This window comes from Eulemur rufifrons, chromosome 1, assembly GCF_041146395.1.
Source record: "Eulemur rufifrons isolate Redbay chromosome 1, OSU_ERuf_1, whole genome shotgun sequence".
NCBI lineage: Eukaryota > Metazoa > Chordata > Mammalia > Primates > Lemuridae > Eulemur > Eulemur rufifrons.
In genome coordinates, this window is record NC_090983.1 from 94,391,858 (window position 1) to 94,413,962 (window position 22,105).

The window sequence follows — 22,105 nt, forward strand, 5'->3', positions numbered from 1 at the left end:
CTTCCCTCCTTTCTCCTGGCCAGGGCGGAGCCTGCTCGAAGCCCAGCTTTCCTTCCGCTCAGCCCACCCAGGGGTGTCCACAGAGCTTGGGAGCATGCAGACACTGTCCTTTCATATGTGACTGTGGATCCGTGCCTCCTCTGAGCTGTGTCCTCATCTGCAAACAGAGCACAGGGGTACCCCCTTGCAGACCTGCCGGGGGGGAAATGAGGCCAGGGCTCTCCCCACAAACGCTCCTCCCCTCTCTTCCCAGCTGCTTCTCTGATGATGGCCTTTGGGGCCTTTCCCCCTCCCCTGTTTCTGGTGAGGTGGGGTGTTCTGTGACCCAGAGACAGGCCCAGGAGGGTCCTCAAGGGCCCACCTTCCCCAGGTTTCCTCCCTGCACCCAGCTCCCCCTTTCCGAGCAGCCACTGTGCCTGACCCCGGCCCTTCTGAGGGGAGTGCCCCCTGGACGGCTCTCAGGCAGCTCCTGATGGCAGGTGGCTGCCTGGGGCAGTGGGTGGTCCAGAGGAGTCAGCGGACGGCCCAGGGACACCCCTCAGGAGCCTGACTCCAAGTAGCTTGGCCAGCTTTATGGGGAGCCTGTGGAAATGCTCTGTGTCGTGAGAGCCCCGCAGCCTGATGGCACACAAATGCCACCCCAGCGGGCTAGAGCTGGCCCTGGCATGGTCACAGCCACTGACCCTGGGCTGGGATCAGAAGAGGACCTGCCGCCCACCAGGACGCTGCGGGGGGTTTCCGTGTGACCAGTGAGGTTCCTGGCCTGTGCCCTCTGCCTGCGGCGGCCTTTGTGCCTGCTTTCGCCCAGGCGAGTCCCGCCCGCCCTTGTGGCTTCGAGCAAGCGTCCCCTCTTCCAGGGACCTCCAACCCTCCATGGGGCTCTCCCAGCCCCACCAGAGTCCCCTCGTCATCTGAGCTGTCATTGTCTGGGGCCCTCCTGTGCTGGGAGTGCCTGGAGAGGGGGGCAGGTTGGTGAAGCCTGGGGCTCAGGAGGGGCCTGCTGGAGGGCTGCTGGAGGGAGCTCTGGCCCATCCTGAGCAAGTGACAGTTGGAGGGCTGAATGCATGATGGTGCCTGTGTGAACAAATGAAGCTTCTGGAAAACAGGAATAGGAAGCAGGCCAGAGAGGCAAAGACACGAACCTCACCTTCACGCCAGTTTTCTCCAGGACCTTTCCGTCTTCCACAGCAAGGGGTAATGGCGTGGGTGCCCGTGCTGTCTCGCCTACTGCATGCCGGGCGCCGCTCTAAGCACTTCATGTATCACCCATATAACCTGAAAGGGGCTCTTGTGTTAGCTCAGGCTGCCACGACAAGGTGCAGGGGCCTGGGTGGGCTGTTTTCTCACAGTCTGGAGGCTGGCAGTCCACGGCCAGGGGGCCAGCATGGCGGGGATCCAGTGAGGACTCTCTTCTGGGCTCGCAGACAGCCACCATCTCTCTGTGTGCGCTCGCGGCCTCGTCTCTGTGCACTCAGGAAGAGAGGAGAGAGCAAGCTCTCTGGTGTCCCTTCTAACAAGTGCACTAATCCTGTCACGAGGGCCACCCTGGTGACCTCATCTAAACCTCACCTCCCAGCACCATCACATTGGGATTAGGCTCCCACACAGGAAGTAGGAGGGGACACAATTCCGTCCACAGCAGTACTAAATGGTAGTAGTCAGTACAGGCTGGGTTATGCATGGTGACAAGCAGCCCCCAAACCTCGGCGGCTTAAAACAACACAGATTTATTTCTCACTCATGCTACATGTCCGGCACAGGCGGCAGGGGCCTGTGATTTTCATGGTCACTTCGTGGTCATGGGTGGAGGGTGGAGGGGTGCGGTGGAGACAGAACAAATCACTTCCATTCACTGGCTAAAGGTCACAACACAATGCTCACATTCAAAGTAGATGGGAAACAAAATTAATGTTGTGACTGTTCCAAGTCTGCTTAAAAGCATACATTGTCTTAAAAAAAAAAAAAAGGTAGATAGAGAAGTACGATCTGACCATGTGTCTAGAGAGAGAAGCAGAATATTTGTGAACAGCCCGAGTGACCCACACAACCTTATCCCCACTTTACAGATAGACAAACTGAGTCATAAAGAAGTTAAGAAAGTTTACCCCAGGCCACCACCTAGTGAGTGGTGGAGCCAGGCTTGCCCCAGGAAGCCTAGCAGCACAGTTTGCACCCTCCGTGCCCCTCCAGGGATGCCCTCCCAGGGCCAGCCCATTTCCCACAGTCTCAAAGAAAAGGGCCAAGAGAAAGGAACATTCTTACCACTTGCCCGGTTAGCCCCTTCGATCTCTGCCCTCACCATGGAGCTGCCACCCAGAGAAACACGGGAAGTACATAGGTCATCAAAGTGGATCAGACTAGATTGAAGACAAGCATTGACTCCATAGCTCAGCCACAGGCCAGTCACTGACATATGCAGCACGTAAGCATCTGGAGTGTCCCCAGAGGGTCTTAAACGTACATGCAACCCCCTCTGTTCCCACAGTCCCGCCGAGTCCTCAACGCATGCATCTCACTCCTTGACACAGGAAACTGCGTGGCGCCGAGCCATGGTCCTTGAGAAGCCTCCATGTTGTTCTCTCCACGTGCACCACGAATGCACCCACTGGCGAATCCAAGTGAACACGGAAGGGCTGGGTGCCGGGCTCTGGGGCACCTCTGCCCTCCAACAACTGCCCCTTGCAGCTTGGCTTGCTGCCCCCAGCACACTGCTGGTCTTCCTGGTGCCTTCTTATTATGGATGGAAACTCAGTGCTCAAGACCAGCCTGGCCACCTCTTTGTGGGCATCTGCAAGCAGTTCTTGGAATAAGCGAATTCAGGGAAAAACTTGCATAGAGTTGGGTTGGAGAGGGCTGCATGAAGAGCTCCTTGTCAGGATGTGAATTGCACCCTGGGCTCATTGCTCAGCAGGGGACTGAGTGGGATGTGAGTGAGGCTTGCGGCCACTCCTCTCTAAATCTGTGCCTGGCCGACCTGGAGCCTCGCCGGTAATAGATGGCAGATGGACGGACGGATGGATGGTGGTGTAATCCTGTGCAGTTAGCTACCATGCCTTTTCAGGACTATGAGCTCATCTGATCCTGGCACATGTCAGGAGGTCAGTCAATGCTTGGTGAATGAATGAATGAGGCCAGAGACCAGCAGAGATCTGGGTGAGACACCACCATCAAGGGAAGTCCTTGGAAGGTTCCCAACTCCCATCACGACCCCCACCGAGGGCATGACGCCCCTGACTACAGGGAGTTTGCTGTGTCCTGGGTTATTTCCCGCAGCTTTGCACGTGAGGCACCATGGAAGCGCAGGGAGCTCTTTTGGACAGCTTATCTCTTGGCAAGATTAAGCCACCTCTCCGCGGAGGGGCCCGTATTGCAGGCCTGCGGGGAGGGCCGGGCCCACTGAGTTTGCACCTTTTTACCCGGCATCTGTCCCTGGGATCAGGAGAGCCAGGAGGCTGGATTAGATGGGTCAGCGCCCTGATTGACAGTGACACTTCCTCCCGTGCCCCCGCCTGCCCCCAGCCTCTCCCGCTGTTCCTCTCCTGCCTCACCCGGGCCCCATCCTGTTCCCGAGAGCAGGCGATGCCTTCTAATCTCCTTACCAGGAAATTATTTTCCTGGGTGTGAAATCCCTGTCCGAGGGGGAGGGCAGCAGCTCAGTCCTGCCCTGGCCTCCAGGCTGACCACGGTCCGTCTCCTGGAGACATCTGGCAGGGCAGTGGGTGCAGGCACAGCTAGGGACAGGTAAAGCTTGGGCACTTCTGCTCCCACATGTGACCCTGACCGCCAGGGTGGGCTACCCCCAAAATGCCCCCTCCTGTCGCCATTCAAGGGACTTTTTGAAAATGACACATATCTGTCAGTTGGTGACTGTCCCTCCAGGAACAACTGGCATGCGGTGGAGGGTGGGCAGCAGTGGGCAGAGCCTGGCCCTGGGACCCTGCACCAACTCACTGTGCAACTCTGGACATGTCCCCACCTCTGGGACCTCCGTTTCCCCCAGACTTAGCCACAGACAGGCTCTGCGGGCTGGCTGGGGTCTTCTGCACCTCACACCCCCTGCCTCTGGGGTATGACATCGCACAGACATGCCAGGGAGCAGGGGAGCAGCCACCTCCAGGTACAAGCCTCACAGCGGGCTCAGGTCACCTCAGTGACATGTTTTGAGGGAACATGCTACTCTGGTAGTCATCGAGATCATGAAGGAAAACCTGGAAGGGAGCAGCTTGCGTGATTCATGGCATTAAAGCCTTTGGCCCTCGATACACTTGTGCCCGCCAGCCAAGGCCCCCACCGAGGGCTGGGGAACGCGGAGGCAGCGTGCGGTGCTGGCTAGGACCACCCAGCCAGGCCACTTATGAGCTGTGCGACCTGGGACTACTTACTTACCTCCTCTGTGTCTCAGTGTCCTCTCCTGTAAATGGAGATAATGACACACTGACTCACAGAGGATTTCCGTCCGCTGATACACATAAAATTCTTACAATGGTCCCTGGGGCACACGAGCACTTTACTATTATAATGTTGCTACTATTACCCTTGTCATAGAGAGGTGCTCAACATGCTTTCACTGCATCCTGTTGTGAGTTGACTTGTGTCCCCGCAAAAGAGATGTTGAATTCCCCCGCTCCTGGTAATGTGCCTGAGACCTTCCTTGGAGACCCGCTCTGTGCGGTGGACTCGAGGAAAGGTGAGGATCCTGCCGTAGCGTGGTGGGCCTGTCCGACGAGGCTGGTGTCCCGAGCAGAGCAGAGACACAGAGACAAACACAGGAGGAAGGCCACGAGCCAACAGAGGCGGAGATGCGGTGATGGCACGAGAGCCAAGGAGCCCCAGGGTCGACCGCCGCACCAGCAGCAAAGAGGCAAAGGATTCCACCCGAGTCTCAGAGGAAGCCTGGCCCTGCTGGCAGCCTGGTTTGGGACTTGTGGCCTCCAGAACTGTGAAAAAAGACATTTCTGAAAGTTTTAAGCTACCCTGTTTGTGGCACTTTATTACAGCAACACTAGGAAACTAATACGACAACCAAGTGAATGGCTGCAGACTAGGAAGGAGGGAGGCCCCGACACGCGGTAGGTGCTCATTTAGGGCTGGCTGCCCGCCCCAGGAGGCGTGAGAACGTGCACGGCTCCCATGTGGCTGGCAGGGAGCCTCGGGGCTGGCCAGCCTGCAGGAAGCACGGCTTTTCACGTGCGCTCCGACCTCTTGGCCGCAGGCCAGCTATCAAAGGTGAAGAGGGTGCGGCCGCAGGGTCTTGCTGACAGAGTCAAGGGTCCGGGGATCAGCAACACCTCCGAGGGGGTGCCGCTGCCTTTGAACCAGGTGCTCCGGACGGACAGACAGAAAGCAGGCCCTCGGCAGGGCCTCCCCTCCACCCCACCCCACCCCACCCCATCCCCTGAAGCCCCCTTACAGGAGACCCTGCCCGCTGCCACACCTGCTTGGTCCAAACACCTCAAGGTTTTGCAAGACCCCTGGGGAAGTGGCTGCCACACTGCATGTTCTGGAGCCCCCTCGAGGGGTGCTTGGATCCCAGCAGAGAAGGAGCGTTTCCTGGGTGCTCCCCAGGGTTGGGGTGGGGCATTTACACAGGGCAGCTTCTGTGGCTTCACAGCAGCCTTGCCGGGAGGGCACACCTATGCCTGTCTTACAGATGTGGAAACTGAGGCTCACCAGATTAAGCAACTTGTCTAAAGGCACAAACGAAGCCAGGGCCAGAGTTGGGCTCTGGCCTCTGTTTCCTCTGACCTCATGGCTTGAGCCCTCTGCCTGCAGTTTCCCTCTTTAAGAAGGAAAATTTCCCTCTGGCTCTTTCGAATTCCTCTTGGAAGGCCTTCCTTTCCCCAGTATTCTGGAATAACAATGCCATTAATTCCTGTAGTCCCACGGTGAGTCCCCTCCCAAACCAGTTAACGTTTTACCCCAGGGCCCTTGAAGAGTCAGGCTCTATAGAAAGAAAGGAGGCAGGGACTGGGGAGGGCAGGAAGAACCCCGGGTGTGAATCCCACACTTGGCTCAGTCATTCACTTTCTCTATAACCCTGGGCAGGAGACAGGAACTTCCTGCGCTTCTTTTTATTTATTTATTTTCTTTTTTCAAATTTCAGAACATTATGGGGGTACAAGCATCTTGGTTACATAGCATGCCTTTGCATCGCCCAGGCCAGAGCTGCAAGCAATGCCCCGTGTAGGGGTTACCTATTGCCAAGTATCAAACTGCCCCAACCTCAGGGACTTAAAAGCACTGACTTGCTCATGATTCCACAGCTAGGGTGGGTCTCACCGGACTCATTCAGGCACCTAGAGACTCCACTGGGCCGATAGCACGAAGGCCCCCTCCCTTCGGGCTCTAGCTGTGGCTGTCAGCTGCACCCTTGGTTCCCCTGACACGGGCTCGCAGCAGGCCAGCCTGGTTCCCCGGTTGTTGGCGGCAGCCCCGTAGGAGGGCAAGCCCCATATTCAAGGGCTCATCGATTCTCTCTTGGCTGATGCATCATGAGCCAAACAAGTCATGTGGCCCAGGCCAGAGTCAATGTGGGAGGGGACCCACAGGCCATGTACACTGGGACGTGGCATCAAGAGGGTAATTTATGTAACAATCTGCCACATCCTGTATATCCCAAATTAAAATTCTACATGGCAGAAAAACATACCTAGAAGACCAGGTTGTTTGGCTGTCATTGTCTCTGCCATGAAATAATATCCATGTGGGGCTTTACAATTGATGAAGAAATCACTTGTAGCATAACGATGCTGTTAATTTTCCTAGCAACCCTCCGAGACAGGTGCCATTTTGTAGATTAGAGAAGTGGGATTTGGAAGAGCGAAAGCGACTTGCTCAGAGATAGGTTAAAGAAGTAGAGTGGAGGCAGGACCCAGGCCAGACAGTGCCCAAAGCCCATTTTACTGTTCCCATGTGGACGTGTCTGTCCCTCTGAGCAGAGGTTGTCCTCAGGGGCCCTGCCACCGAACAGGGCTCAGCACAGGCTGAGGGTCTCTGCCCTGACAGTGCAGCCCAGGAATTATCTCAGGAAGAACCAGGGCCCAGATCAGTGTTTCCGGCAGTCCTGGAGTCTGGAGGGAAGGAGTGGTGGCCACCGCGTGCCAGAGCAGCTGCCATTCCCGCGGGCGGTGCACAGCCTCACCTGTACGCTGCGTCTCGCGGCAGCAACACAGGAGCTACAGCAGAAGACGGTCCTGACGCTCAGGCTGGGGCCTCGGAGAAGCGGTCGAGCGGGGGCCTAGTGCCCTCGTCTCCCTGTGGGTGTGATTCTGCAGCACAGCCCCAGAAAGTCCCTCTCTGGACCCAGGGCAGCTTCCCATTATAGACCTGGGCTTCCTTCTTGTCCAGGGTCCCGTTTGGGACGCACTGTTCCTTCTGCAGTGACACCACCACCTGCTTCTAGAAGGGAACCTGCCCGTTCACGCCGGCCGCTAATGGAGAGGGAAGAGTTATTGTTTACAAGCGCTCACAAAAATAATGTGTGCTCGCGGCGGGAGGAAGAGGATGCCGCTCCACCGTCCTTGGAGACCTCTCAGGGAACAGAGTAGTTTCCGGTACCTCTTCCTTTCTGGACAGATCTCAGGTCACACGTATATATGGACACGTGGCACACTGGAGTGGGTCCGCACGTACACACCTGACACACAGACAGCCCATTTGTGGAGTGTGAGCACACAGCATGCAGTGACACGGTCTGTGGGTGTGCATGTTCTATGTGTACCTTAACACAAAGTCTGCATGTAAGCTGGGCACACACATGCTCTGTGTGGATGTGGTCAGACACAGACGCACAATGTCTATGGGCCACGTATGTAACTAGGCAGATTGGCTCTGGATACGTGTACCTGTGTGTACTACGTCCACACCCACACACGGCATGTGTTTGTGTGCACTGTGTGAGCATTTGTCTATAAATACACATTGTGAGCCCTGTCTGTACGTGCACACAATGTGCGTGTGTATCCTCATAAATAGGCAGTGTTTTCACTCTGAATTCCTTATAAGCACACACAGCACATGGGTGTGTGCACAGGTGAGCACGTGGACATGCGGACATTGATGCGCCCAGTTGTCGCCTGGGCCCGGCCAGCCTCAGCCGCGGTTTCCCCCTTGGTGTTTGTAAACAGCCCTGGTGCCGTCCCTCCGTCACAGCTTAGTAGCTACTGTGCCTTGAGCTCTTCTAATCCTTCCATGATTCAATCCCCTCATCATGGAGCCTGATCTCTGCAGAGTATCCGCTTGCAAAGGAGCGGGGATGTGGCTGGTCCCACAGCTGATGGAAGGGAGAGGTCTGGCTCCTCCCTCGCTCTGTCCCGACACCGTGGGCCTTTCCAGGGGGGCTGTGCCTGGAACCAGGGCATCCTGAGCCTGCCGTTGGCCCCAGGGGAGGCGCCTCAGGGCCAGGCCTGGGTCACCACGTGCCTCCAGTTGGGGTCACCTTGGCAACCTCTCCAGAATTGTGCTGCTTCCCTCAGGACGCACCTGGCACCTCCTCCAGGAAGCCCCCCCACCCACCCTCCCTGGTTCTGCCCGGAATCAACCTACTGCTCCACTGGACTGAAGTCTCCTGAGTCTGCATGTTTGTCACCCAGCGCCTGTCTCTCGTGGGTTAGGGGTGGCATGCGTCTTCCCTGCCTCAGCTCCCACGAGGAGGGAGTCTCCCGAGCATCCCTGGCCTCCTGCCCTGCCCTTCTCACGCGGAGGCGCACAGGACGCCCCGGGGGCACACACTCCACACTCGGCAATCACTGAGCTCTTCAGAGCTGCCGGTGCCTGGGGTGAAACGCAACCTCCAGTCCAGCTTCTTCTTTTTAAAACTGGTAATTTTCTCTCCATCTGCCAGAACTTTAATCTCCCAATTAGTTCCAAAATTGAGCTGAAGCAATATTTTGTTTTGTTTTTAATTCAGTCTCCTCCGACCCCAAATTGCGGATGCCCATTTTGTGCCAGGTGCCGGCCGGGGTGCGGGAGACACCTTAACAGGAAAGCAGACGCAGTCCCTGCCTTCGTGGAATGCGCAGTTCTTGGGGGTGGGGAGGATGACATGAGCAAATAAACGACACATAATGCACAGGTCACCGTGGAGTGGGCTTCGAAGGGAAGGAACACAGCAGAGACAGACATATAGGCTGGGCGAGGAAGGGTTTGGATAGAGTGGTCGATGAATGAGGGTCAGGCTTGCAAAAACCTAAGGAAAGAGCATGCCGGGGCAGGGACATTGCACGTGCAAAGGCCCTGAGGTCTGTGGCGGGCAGTGGGGGAAATGAATGGCCTATGGGAAGCAGTGAGGGTCAATAGGAAGTGGGCAGGGGGGGAGGGCTTTGAAGGTTTGGAGTCGGGAGTGAGCAGTCTCATGCTTCATGAGTTTAATGAATGCCCTGGCAGCCCCAAGGTCTGAGGGAGAAAGTGGGCTGTAGGAAGAGGGCTAGTGGAGTGCTCCCCGGGAGCACTGCCCAGGCGACCGCTGAGGGGGCGCCCTGCCCACATCAGCTCACATCAGCCCAGCAGAGCGGCAGCACTGGCTGGTGCCTGCCCCCAGCCACACTGCTACTGATGCAACGCCCATGACGGCTTCTGTAGGCATTGTTGCCATCAGTCTTCACTCCCCCTGGGGGGGCGGCACAATTTTGTATCTCCATCTGTCAGACACAAAGCTCAGAGAAGTTAAGTGACTTACCCACGGTCACACAGGCCTTGGGGCACCAGGCACAATTTTGCTGCGGACTGCTGCCCAGGAGGTTGGAGCGCCTATCCTTGATCTCCAAAAGAGATGTGTTTTGTTCATGGCAAAGAGGTTTTCCTTTGGTATCTCACCAAGCTTTTTCTTAGACATTGTACAAAGACGTAATAACTTTGCTACAGTGTTTGCTTGATTGAGAAAAAAATGTGGAGTCTTTATGTTTTGGAAGGATGGTCGGGGGCAGGGCAGAAGCGTGGCGGGTACAGTCACCACTGCCCCAGCAGGAACCCTCGTGGTGCTTTTTCCATGGTTGTTGGGACGATGGTGGGAAGGGCGGAGGGGGTGGAATGCAGGGTGGAACCTCAAGGGCTATGGCGGGGGCGGGGGGGAGGCCACGGGGGTATCTTTCCAATGTGCTCACTCGCTACCAGCCGGCAATGCTCCCTGCTCTCGTGGGAGCACATGGGCAAGGCATGGGGGCCCTGTGTACCCCAACGTCCTTACATGGGGTCCTGACATCCCAGAAGGGAGTAAATGTAATTGCTGGAGATTTGATAGAATTGTTAAAAATACATGAAGTCTGCCACCTGAATTATGAAATAGGCTGAAAAATGTTCTACCAGATAAGATCTCAAAGCAAGGTTGTGATGATCATCTCTGAACAGACCAACACCATGGTGTCCATGTTGACTGTGGCCCCTCCCCCAGCCCATGTGCATGCACACGTGTGCACACGCACACACACCCCTCCTCCCCCCAGCCTGTGCGCGCACACAAACACACACACACACACACACACACACAGAGAGAGACTTTTTTCTTTCTCAGCTTCTAATTCAGAGACATGGATTCAGAGACATGGATTCAGAGACATTGGATTCAGAGACATGGATTCAGAGACATTGGATCAGGCTTCCATGCAATACAATTTTTTTCACCCATCACACTTTTTTTTCCTTCCAGTTCACCAATTCTCTTTTCAGCTGTGGCCGATCAACTGTTTTTCCATTTCAATTACCATATCTTTCATTTGCAGAAGTCCTATTTGATGGTTTTGCAAATTTACTTTTCCTCGTTTGAATTGTGTCCTGATCTTTCATTAATTTTCCTGGTCCTTTTAGCTGTAATTATTTGAAGCCTACTTGTTTTGTAGTCTCCTTCATGTTCTCTTGTTTCTGTTCTTGGGGTGCAAGCTGTGCCGTGCGTGGTGTCTGTCGTTTGCTTCCTCATGAGGCACATGCCTGTTTGTCTCATAAGCTCATCGTCAGCAGGGGTCGATTCAGAGGGAGTCCCACGTTCCGGTGGTGGACAAGCTCTGCAGAGCGGTTTGGCTTTCCGTGCCACCAGGGTTCCAGGGGTCTCCATTGCTCCGCACTGGGTTCCATGTTAATTTCCTGGCTTGGGATTCCTGCCTGAGGCAGCCTGCTCATGTGCCTTTAAGCCCAACGCCTCCCCATGGCACAGTTGTGAGCTTCCAAATTCTCATCGAAGGCTTTCTTAATCCCACCCAGAACCCGAAACAGAGGGAACACGCTTCCCTTTCTGGGCTAGTGGGTGGCATTTTCAAGTCCCATTGTCACAGACTGTGGCTGCCTTTCAAGTGTCTTAGCTTTCTGCCGTGGTCTCCTTTCCAGTTTCCCACCTGCACAGGCCCCAGGCCACACCTGCTGCCCCCACCGGGTGCTAAACCCCAGCCCTCGCCCCACCAGACTCTGCCAGCGCTGGAAAGAGCGTGGGCAGCTGTGGCGCCGGCCTGGCTGTGTTCCCTGTTACTGGCCCTGGGGATTTCCTTTTCCTTTAATTTCAGCTCTATATTTAAAACGTGAAAATTAAACAATTTTGTACATCGAAAGACATTATCAACAAAGTAGAAAGGGAACCCATAGAATAGGAGAAAATATTTGCAAACCATGTCTCTGATAAGGGATTAACATTCAGAACATATGACTTCTAAAACCTGCCCAAAAAACCAACTGCCTGATTCAAAAATGGGCAAAAGACTTGGATAGACATTTTTCAAAAACAGATATACAAATAGCCAATAACCACATGAAAAGATGCTCAACATCACTAATCTTTAGGGTTAGTAGAGCATGGTAATTGAAATGAAAAACAGTTAATCGCCCACAGCTGAAAAGAGAATTGGTGAATTGGAAGGGAAAAAAAGTGTGGTGGGTGAAATGCAATGAGATACTACATCACACCTATTGGGATGATCATTATCAAAACAGACAATAGGCCGGGCACGGTGGCTCATGCCTATAATCCCAGCACTTTGGGAGGCCTAGGTGGAAGGATCACTTGAGGTCAGGAGTTCATAGACCAGCCTGGGCAACATAGAGAGACCACATCTCTACAGAAAAATTAAAATTTAGCTGCATGGCGGCACATACCTGTAGTCCTAGCTACTCAGAAGGCTGAGGCAGAAGGACTGCTTGAGCCAAGGTATTCAAAGTTACAAGGAGCTAGAGCTATGATCAGGCCATTCCAGCTTAGACAGCAGAGCAAGACCCCTGTCTCTAAAAAAATAAATAAATGAAAATTTAAAAAATAATAAAAATTAAAAAAAAAAACAGAAAATAACAGGGTTGGCGAGGATGTGGAAAAATTGAAACACTTGTGTTCTGTTGGTGGAGTGTAAAATGATACAGCTGCTTTTGCAAACAGTATAGAGGTTCCTCAAAAAGTTACAAATAGAATTACCGTATTGGTTCTGAGCAGATACTCAAAACAATTGAAAGCAAGATCTTGAAGGGATATTTTCACACCCATGTTCATAGCGCATTATTCACAGTAGCCAGAAGGTAGAGGCAATCCAAGTGCTCACTGACAAAGGAAATTCTGACACATGTTATGGCATGGATGAAGCTTGAGGACATTGTGCTAAGTGAAATAAGTCAGACACAAAAGGACGAATACTGTATGATTCCACTTATCTGACGTCCCTCGCGTAGTCAGATTCATAGAGACAGAAGAAGCACGGTGGCTTCCAGGGGCTCAGGGAAGGGAGAATGCGGAGCTGCTGTTTCATGTGCATAGGGTTTCAGTTTTACAAGATGGAAAAAGTTATGGAGTGCATGGTGGTGATGATTGCACAGCAACGTGAACGTACCTAATATCGCTAAACTGTATACTTAAAAATGATTAAGATGGTAAATTTTATATGCATTTTACCACAATTAAAAATTGGACAAAAAATATTTTTTCCAACGATGCGTTAGCTTGCGTGCAGCATTGCTCTGTGTTTGCATCAGAAGAGAGGAGTCCACATTCACTCAGTCTGCCATGTTGCCAGAGGTTCAAGTTCCTATATTTCTCCTTTGCACGTGTCCTTAGTTGTTAAAGGATTTATAAACATGAGTTTAGTGGCAACTGTTGTGGTCTTATCTGTGGTAAGAAGAATCACAAACTTGGGGTGAGATTGAGCCATGCAAGTCAACAGATGCTGTTCCCCCGCCAGGTGCAGGGACCGAGCCCAGCAAGACGTTCTAACTGCCTAAGGCTGCAGACCTGGGAAGCGGTGGAACGAGATTCAAAGCCAGAACACTCCAGTCCACATGTTTTTGTTCACCAGATGTCTCCGTGAAGCAGGGCCCTCCCGTTCCTCATGCAGGAAGGCCTGGCATAGCACATAGTAGGTGGACAGGTGGGTAAATCAGCAGTGTGGGTGGCCCCATTCAGGAAGTCTTCTTGGGGAAGAAGACATGGTGGTGTCCTCAAGGGGCCAGAGGCCTTCCTCAGAGGTTCCCTGTCTCCTTGGGTCACTGAGTCTCCCAACTCCTTGCCTTCCCCCTACCCTGCCCCAAAGGGAGACACGTGTCAGTCAGCTAAGTGCTGGAAGTCTGCCCCGGCCAGAACGTTCTGTCCGTCGGTACAGATGTGCGTCTGGTATTTGTGGGCACATGAGTTTGGACAGTTGCCTGGGACCACGTGCAGCTGAGACCACGCCTTGACCCTAAGTGTTCCCTAAGGGCCAGCCTCTCCCTCAAAGACCTGCAGAACAGAAAATCCCTGGGAAGGCCGATTGGGAAACTCTCAGCTGCTGGGCCAGAGCTCCCAGGCCTGCGGCCACCCAAACCAAACTGGTTTCCTGAGAAGTGTGGGCAGGAGAAGGCCACTGGCGTAGATGGGGGCAGATCTGAGTGTGAATCCTGGCTTTGCTTTGACCTCTCTGTGTCTCAGTTTCTCACTGTGAAGCGGGTTAATCGTGCCTGCCTTGTAAAGACGCTTTGAGAATCACGAAAGCTGTGTGGGAGCAGTATGGCCACGTGTCAGGAAGAGTGGACGCTCCACCCTGTGACATCACAGCGTTCCCGGGGGAGACGGGGATCTGATAAGCTACTGTTGGGTTCGAGCTTGGGTGGGAGGGGGACAGACTGGGGTTGGGGAGGGCCAGGCGGCGGGAGAAGGGCAGTCTCGAGCCTGAGTAGGCTCAGAATCACAGCAGGGGGCATGGCGTGGGGTCCACGGGAGCTCTCTGTGCTGTCCTCACAACGCTGTAAATCTGACACTGCCCTGATGTACACTGCTCCGGCCTGCAGACTACTGTGCACAGGTCTTGTTAAATGCAGGAGTGGCCTGAGCATGTGCATTTCTCAGCTGTCCCCAGGTGGTACTCACGCCATAAGCCCCAGGCCTCGCTGGGAGCCAGGGAGCAGCACATCCACACCACGGCTGGAGGACACCAATGCTTAGAGTCCCGCCTGGGCCCCTGACCAGAGGGACAACTCTTGGTGTGAAGAGCGGGTGCTCCTGGGTGAGGCGGGTGGCCCAGCAGCGCTCTCGGTAGCTGAGCTCACCCTGCTGCTGCCGCTGCTGAGGGCGGGGATGGGGTGGGTGAGGATAAACACAAGAGGAAGGTCTTGTGGGGCTGGGGAGGGGCCGTGCAGAAACCCTGCGGTAGCTGGCTGCCCTCCTGCCTGGCTCACAGCCCACCAGCCCCTCCCCTCTGTGCCCCATGAGGAGGGCAGCAGTGGCACTTGACTGTGTCATCGGCTGGAGGCGAGCAGCCCCTTCCCCGAAGTCATCCTGACACCTTAAGTGCCCCAGACTGACTCTGGCATTTTCCAAGGCTGGAGATCCTTCCCCATCATAGGGGCAGCTGGGAACTGTCCCTGGGCACCTCCCTTCACGGGGACAGGAGCTCTGAAATGGCTGCTGCTGCCCCTGGGAGTTCAAGGTAGCACCTGGAGCCCCTTGGAGGGTTGGGTTCCCTAGGACTTTGGATAAAGAGCAGGACCTGGTCCTGTCCTGAGACCTGGCGGTGGACGGGCTGGGGTCCGGCCCCGGCCAAGCAGGTGCAGCCTTCCCACGCTGCCCCTGGGAGCTGCCTCCCCCCACTCCTCCTCCTTCTCCTCCTCCTCCTCCTCCTCCTCCTCCTCCTCGCTTGGTCTTCCTCCCGCCCTTCACTCTGTCCGCTGCCCCGCCCTACATCACCCATCTGCCCAAGGGGGGCTTTTACTCCTGCGGGCCTGCTCAGAGGCAGCAAGGGGTGCAGCCGTGGGTGGGAGTCAGGGTGCCCACTCCCAATCATCCGTGTGGTCGTCTCCTCCCTGTGCCTCAGTGTCCCAGCACTAATGCAGGGGTTGGATGGAACGGTTTCTTTGTGCTCTTCTGTTAATAGCTCCAGCCACCTCCGGTCTGTGGCAGTGGGTCCCAGCCCCTGTCCACGTTCCATCCCTGATCCACGCAAGTGTGGTCGTGTGGCTCAGGCCAATCAAGGGAGGCGGGGGAGCTGAAATCCAGCCTACCCTGTCAAGTGCCCCGGCTCAGAGCCCGTCCTCTGGGGTGGCGAGAAGCCCCCAAGCTGCTTTGGCCTGCTGGCTCCATCTCGGCCTTGACAGTGAGCCCTTGGGAGTGTTCACACCAGCACCTCGCCCGCCTGGCAGGCTGTGGGGTCTGGGGAAGGTTTGGGAGGAGCAAATGATGCCACATCTGCCCTGGATCAGGGTGCTGCTGTGTCTGCCCAGAAGACCCACCAAGAAGGGGCTCAGCCAAGAGTCAGGGGTGGGGGTCCCAGAACGGGGTGAGAGTGGGGGCACTCCCAGGCATTGGCACGGCTGGCCAGGGAGCATGAAGGAAAGGCCCTTCTGAAGCCCAGAGCCCCAAGGCACAGAGGGCACTGGAGTTGCAGAGCCAACCCACAGGACAAGGTTTGCTGGGCACAGCCTAGGAGCCACCAGGACCACCAGGGCCATGGAGGCCCTGGGCTGGGGCTGGGCTAGGCTGGCTCAGAAGCCCTAGAAGAGGGCCAAGAAGAAATGCCACCCCCGTGGTCACCCTTCAAAACCATCCATGAGGGCATGTCAGGGACTCTGCCCTCTAGATCCTCCTTGTTCTTGACTGCACTTTCCTTCTGTCTTCTGGTGCCCAGGCCCACGGCCCCAAACTCTAGGAAACAGTGATGGTGGGGAGCCTGCACTTGTGCCCTAATCACGGCAAGGTGGCTGTCGGCGCTGAGTGGCTGCCTCCTTCCCCAGCGCCGAGCTGCTCCCTCAGCCACGGCCCTGGACAGAGCCGGCAGCCTCCGCCAGCTCTTGCTCTTGATGCCCATCCAAGGGGAAGCCGAGACCCCCATGGCCCTTGGAGTTGGAAGAGCATCTCTCCCTGTTGGCCTGGTGCTGCCTGTGAGAGGGGTCTCCAGGGATGAGCCACAAAGCGGGGCAGGGGCCTCTGGCAGCCTCCTGAACTATGCTGTGCCCAGGAACCAACCCACTGGGGCCTCGGAGCCGCCAGGCAATGAGGAGAGACCAAGCTCTGAGCCAGTGGGGCCTGGAGAGGCGGGGTGGGGGGGGGGTGGGGGGGCAGAGGCCTGCAGCAGTGGCTGTCCAGGAAAGGTGACTTTTGATTTGTCCCAGTAGATACCGCCCCTCCCAGAGGAGAAAGGAGGCAGGAGGACAGTGATGCCAGCTTGGGGAGCCGGCCTTCCCGGGGTGATGAGCATGAGGTGCCAGCACTGTTTTTCCAGGGGAGCCCTGGTCCACTCAGACAAAACTGCGAGAACATAGTATTGGCGCCCCATGGGCTGGGCCCCAAACGCAGGCTGCCATCAGCTGAGTGCCCATGCGGGCGGGGCGGGGGCTTAACCTCTGCACTTCGGAGAGCTCATGGTCCTCAAAATGCGGCGGAAGCATCGTCACTTTGCTGGGATTATTGGGAAGGCCAAGCAAGGCTGCAACTGTAAAGTACCTGGCAGTGAGCTGAGCCCAGGGCAGATGCCCAATGAATGGAAGATGATAATGATATAACAATCACCACAATGATAATAATAATCAATACTGTCATTGTCATTATGTCATTAGACACTGAAAATAAGAATCCAGCTCAGGATTCTGTCTCCAAGACGGTCATCACAGGGGCATAGGTTATCACAGGACCCGGCTGGCCTTAAAATTTATGGTGATGGGTTACAGTAATCCTTAATATTTATGGCCACCCTGTCTGCTCGCTAAGTGCTTTCCTGCATATCATGGTCCGAAATAGGCTTTAACAGGAAGGGAGGGACCCTCACTCATTGAGCGCTTACCGTGTGCCAGGGAAGGCCACCCTGGAGAGAGGAATCTTGTCCCAATGCCTGGGACTAGGGTGCACGGGGTGCTCACCTTGCAGCCCCTAAGGGTCACGCAAGACAGCCATGGTCTCTGCCTCCTGGAAGGGGTCCACAGAGAGTGAGTGGGGGGTTACAAAGAGAGGCAGAGAGTAATACCAACACAAGAGCTGTCACTACAGATAGAAGAAACCACACACAGCTCAGGAGAGTGAGTCACTGGCCCAAGGTCACCACCGGGCTGTGGCAGGGCTGGGGGCAAAGCTCGTGCTTTTTCAAGGAGCCTCAAAAAGTGCTGGCTGAGGGCCATGAGCTTTGCCACCACTGCCACACCATAAGCCTGGCACCTTCCACTCTCATCTTAAGGCTGGGCTCATGGCCTCCACCGTTGCTATGGACTCAATGTTTGTGTCCCCCCAAAATGTATTGTTGAAATCCTAACCCCCAATATGATGGTGTCAGTAAGTGGGGCCTCTGGGGTGATAAGGTCATGAGTGTGGAGCCCTCATGCATGGGATTAGGGCCCTTATAAAAGAGCTCTTTTGCCTCTTCTGTCACATAAGGGTGCAGCAAGAAGAAGTCTATGAATGAGGAAGTGGGCCCTCACCAGAGCCAAACCTGCTGGCACCTTGATCTTGGACTTCCTAGACTCCAGAACTGTGAGCAATAAATTTCCATTGTTTGTAAGCCTCCTAGTCTGTGGTCTTCTGTTGTAGCAGCGCATCTAGACTAAGACAACTGCATTGAAGCCACGCTGAATCCACTAGCCCCTGAGAACGCCTCTTCCCCTGTCTGTGCTCCTGCATCCCCCGCCATGAAGACTGCACACGGTAAATGCTCAGGAAACGCTTTCTGGGATTGACTTGTTCAGAGCAAGTCCCTTCCAGCCCTGATGGGCCATGAATCTGGGCCAGCTCTGCAGTGCCGAGTGGGGTTCAGAGGGGCAAGTTTGGCAGTCAGTGAGCAGAGAGCAGGACCCTGCAGAAGGAAGACACATAGGTGGTATACGAGGGCTGTCTGGAAAGTACCCAGCCATATCACCATTCTCGTTATATTAACAATGGCTGGATACTTTCCGGACAGCCCTCTGTGTGTGGCCATTCCCTTCCCACAGCCACACACCATGGCTAATGGATTGCAGCTCTAGAATCGTTCTCCGTGCAGCGCTTCAGGCCATGCCCCATTGACTGGAGCTGGCAGGAACGTGAAGCACTTCCTTCCATCTCTGCCTCTGAGGGGGGACCCAGGTGGGGTGAGGGGTAGGGGTGGTGGCGGGGTGGGAGAAATGTCGGGGTGAGGTTGAGGAGCAGTGTGAAATCACTTGGAGGAAGGGAGACAGGTGGACTGGCCCTCACTTGGGAGGCAGCATCTAATACGGACCAAGATTTCTCCCCACTGGGTTTTCAAGAAACAACAGCAATCAACGAGTGGCAATAAATCTGTTAGCAAACAAGAAGGGAAATGACCAAGCTCCTCAATCATTAAAGAAATGTAGCCAACAATTCTCTGTGTCTTAATTATCAAAGAAGCAATGATTTAAAAAGAATGGTCCAGCTTTCTTTTGATCAGCGTCAAAACAAATGGGGAAGCCCCAGCGCTGCCGCTGCGGTGAGGTCAGCGCTGTGTGTGGCTCGGGAGGTGCGCCCGCGGCACGCTGGCCGTGGCAGCCGGGGCTTAACGAGGCCGATGTTTCATAGTCCAGCAGCTCCATATAGTGTCTGAAACTCAGGCACAGCTTCATGCACGGAGATGCCTGCCACAGTGTCATGTATTAGAGTGAAAAATAAGAAACAGTCTAAATGTCTTATCATTTAGTTGAATAAATGAAGACACACCCATTATACTATAGGCAGCCACTGAGATGATGCTCATGAAGGGTTTCTAACAAAACAGGCCACAGCCGGGATGGTGTGAGCAGAGCAGGGAACTCAAACGGGCTTAGACGGCAGGGCTGCGCCATCTCACAGAGCCAGAGGTGGGGTCGCGGAGACCCTGGTTTTCTCCCGCTCTCCACCAAGACGTCCTCTCTGGGCTTCTCCGGAGGCTGATCTGGGGTTGCAAGACTCAGCAGCTGTCCCGGGAACCACATCCAGACACCACGTGCCTGGGGACAAAGAGGGACTTTCTACTCCAGGGTTGGGGAAAGCCAAGAGGCCCCTCCCCTGTGCTCCCGTGGGTGCGGCCGCTCGTAGGCTGGTGTGTGGCGGGAGCGAGGGAGCACCAAGACTGCCGCAGCCACCGCCGGGGGAGGCTGTGGCCGCTCTCCCACCTCACAAGGGAAACGCTACAGTGAGAAGCAGAAAAAGCAAAATTCCCCCCACAAAGAAAAAATATATAACAGGAACTCTGTGTGACCTTTGCAACTCTCCTACAAATCTAAAATTATTTCCAAATAAAAAGTTCAAAAAGAAACCCTCAGATCACTTTCCCGGGCGACTTTTAGTAAATCCGTGAAAGGTGCGTAGACCCTGCTGATGACGGTGACATACCTTTCAGTCACCATTTTCTCTACGTTTCTTTGATGAAGAGGAATCACGTGTGGTCACAACCTTGCGCCATCATGGTGGGTGGTGGGCTGGCGGGGCACAGACGTTACCGTAACCAGCTCTTTAGCACTTTGATCTTCCTTGAAGAGAAGATCTCAATCAACATTTGCTGAAAAAAGTGAATGCAAACTTGACAGAGGAAAGCACAAACAGGCCCACGGTGGTCTTTGGGTGGGAGGTCAGGGGCTTCCCCTCCCCCAACGTCTCTTTGCATTTCCTCTGTTTCCTCTAATAGAAATATGTTTTCATGATGGAAACATTGTATTTTTCTGTTCATTCCCCCAATAGTTCAGAAGCTTTGCAGAAGGAAGATGAGCCTCTGACAGATAAATGTTCTCTTCTCTTGAGCCATCTGGTGACAACGTCGTCCACAGGGGCTGGCTTTTCCGACTGGTCATTTTGATCTTGGCCAGCCGGTTGTCATAAATAAAAGTGCCGTCCCTCGCAGCCCAGAAGACAGGTCATGTGTTGAATTCTTTGTTCTTTTTCTGGGAGTGAAGGGTACTTTAGACTGAACCACGCGCAGGGCTGGAAAGGCAAGAACGCTCGCTTCAAAGTCGGCCAGGCTCGACTCCTGGCAGCGCCCCTGCCAGCGGCGTGACCTGGGCAGGCACAGAGCCTCTCTGATCCTCGGGCTTCTCTTCTCCAAAGCCGGCACCTGGCAGAGCTGAGGGACGATGGGAGTGACAGGGCCGTCCTCACCCCGTGGGGCTCAACAAAGATCAGCTCTCGTCCCGTCCTCTGCCGTTCGCCGTTTGTGCTCAGACCGTGCCAGGGAAGCTGGCCTGACGCTGCCGGTGGGTGGGGACCAGAGGAGGACGGGCGGGCGGGTGGGTGGAGCAGACGCAGCAGCCAGGAACCCCAGTGCCTGGGCCCCCGGCCCATCCCCTGCCTCGCCTGCAGCACGGGGCAAGTTGATCACGCAGTCGAAATAAGCTGGAGATTCCATTCTGTTGCTCCTCTGGGAATTAGGGACAGCACGAGCCCTTCCTCAGGAAACTTTGGGGAGGAACCAATGACATAATGCGTGTGCATGGCACTTGATAAACAATAATGGTGCTACAGGGATTGTTCAGTATGTGCCAGGGACACTTGGCATTTCCATCCACATCACAGCCCTGGGAGGCAGATGGGAAACTGAGGTGGACAGGGCAGGGAGTACCTTGTCTAAGGCCACACGGCCGATAGGTGGCCCAAGTGGGGACAAGAGACGGGCTCTGAGCCCCTGCTCCATGAGTCTCTCAAGGCAGTGCTGCTGCTTTGTGGTTTTTTGCAGCTCCTGCTGTTGCTAACATACCTGTGCCCAGGTGAGGCCAGACCAGCCACCCCTGCTGAACAGCGAGCCCAGGGGCTGGCCCTTTAAGCCTCCGGGGGTGGGGACCCTACCCTATGGTGCAATCCCGTTCCGTGAGCGGGTGGCATTACTGCTGCAGTAAGGAATGTCCTCTAGGAGATTTAGTACCTAGTGACAGACATGTGGGCTTGATTTACCCTGTGCTGCTCCACTCAGCCCTGGGCAGGCAGGGCATGGGGGCAGAGTGGCTGAAAAACTAGAGAAAACCAGAGGGTGCACAGGGAGCTGGGTGAGGGGGCACAGAGCCCACAGTTGAAGAGCACCTTTCTGTGCCGGGTCCATGATCTCAGTGAGTCCTCAGAATAAGCCTATCCAGTTACACGCCCATTTTATGGAGGAGAAAATGGAGGCTCAGAGAGGTTAAGTAACCTGACCTAGGGACTAGTCAAAAGAACTAAGGAAACCTCTTGCTTCCTGCAAGGGAAGATGCCTCCTGGGACCATGGCCTCTGTCTGAGCCCCTGGGACCAGGCCCCGGGGGGCTCCATGCTGCTGCCCCTAGCTCTACCAGCCTGCCTGTCCCCATAGTCCAGACCCTCCTCACAGGGCCCCGGCTCTGTAAGCGCCCTGTCTCCAGGGTGAGAGACTCCCTTCATCAGCCTCGCAAGGAGCGCTGCAACCTGCCAAGCCGAGCCTTGGTGGCAGGGTCCCTGGCAGAGGTAGACCTACTGCCCTCCACGCCTTTGTCTCTGCCGTTTGCTCTCTGCCACCCGCTCTGCCCAGCCTCTGGTCCTGCCCAGGGGCTACCTCCTCACAAGGCCTTTCCTGACTGCGAGGCCCTCAGGGCCCTCCCCTTCTCTGGTGCCTTCGAGCCCTGGGGGATGCCCAGGGTGGAGAGCTCAGCTCTGGCCTCGAGCAGTTTTACGTTGCTCTCTGACCTCCCTCATCAGGAAGAGACCCCTCCAGGGTGTCTTGAGAGACCGGATAGGTGTCATGGGCTCCCCCTCTCCACCTCGGCACCTGCCAAAGCACCCGGCCTGG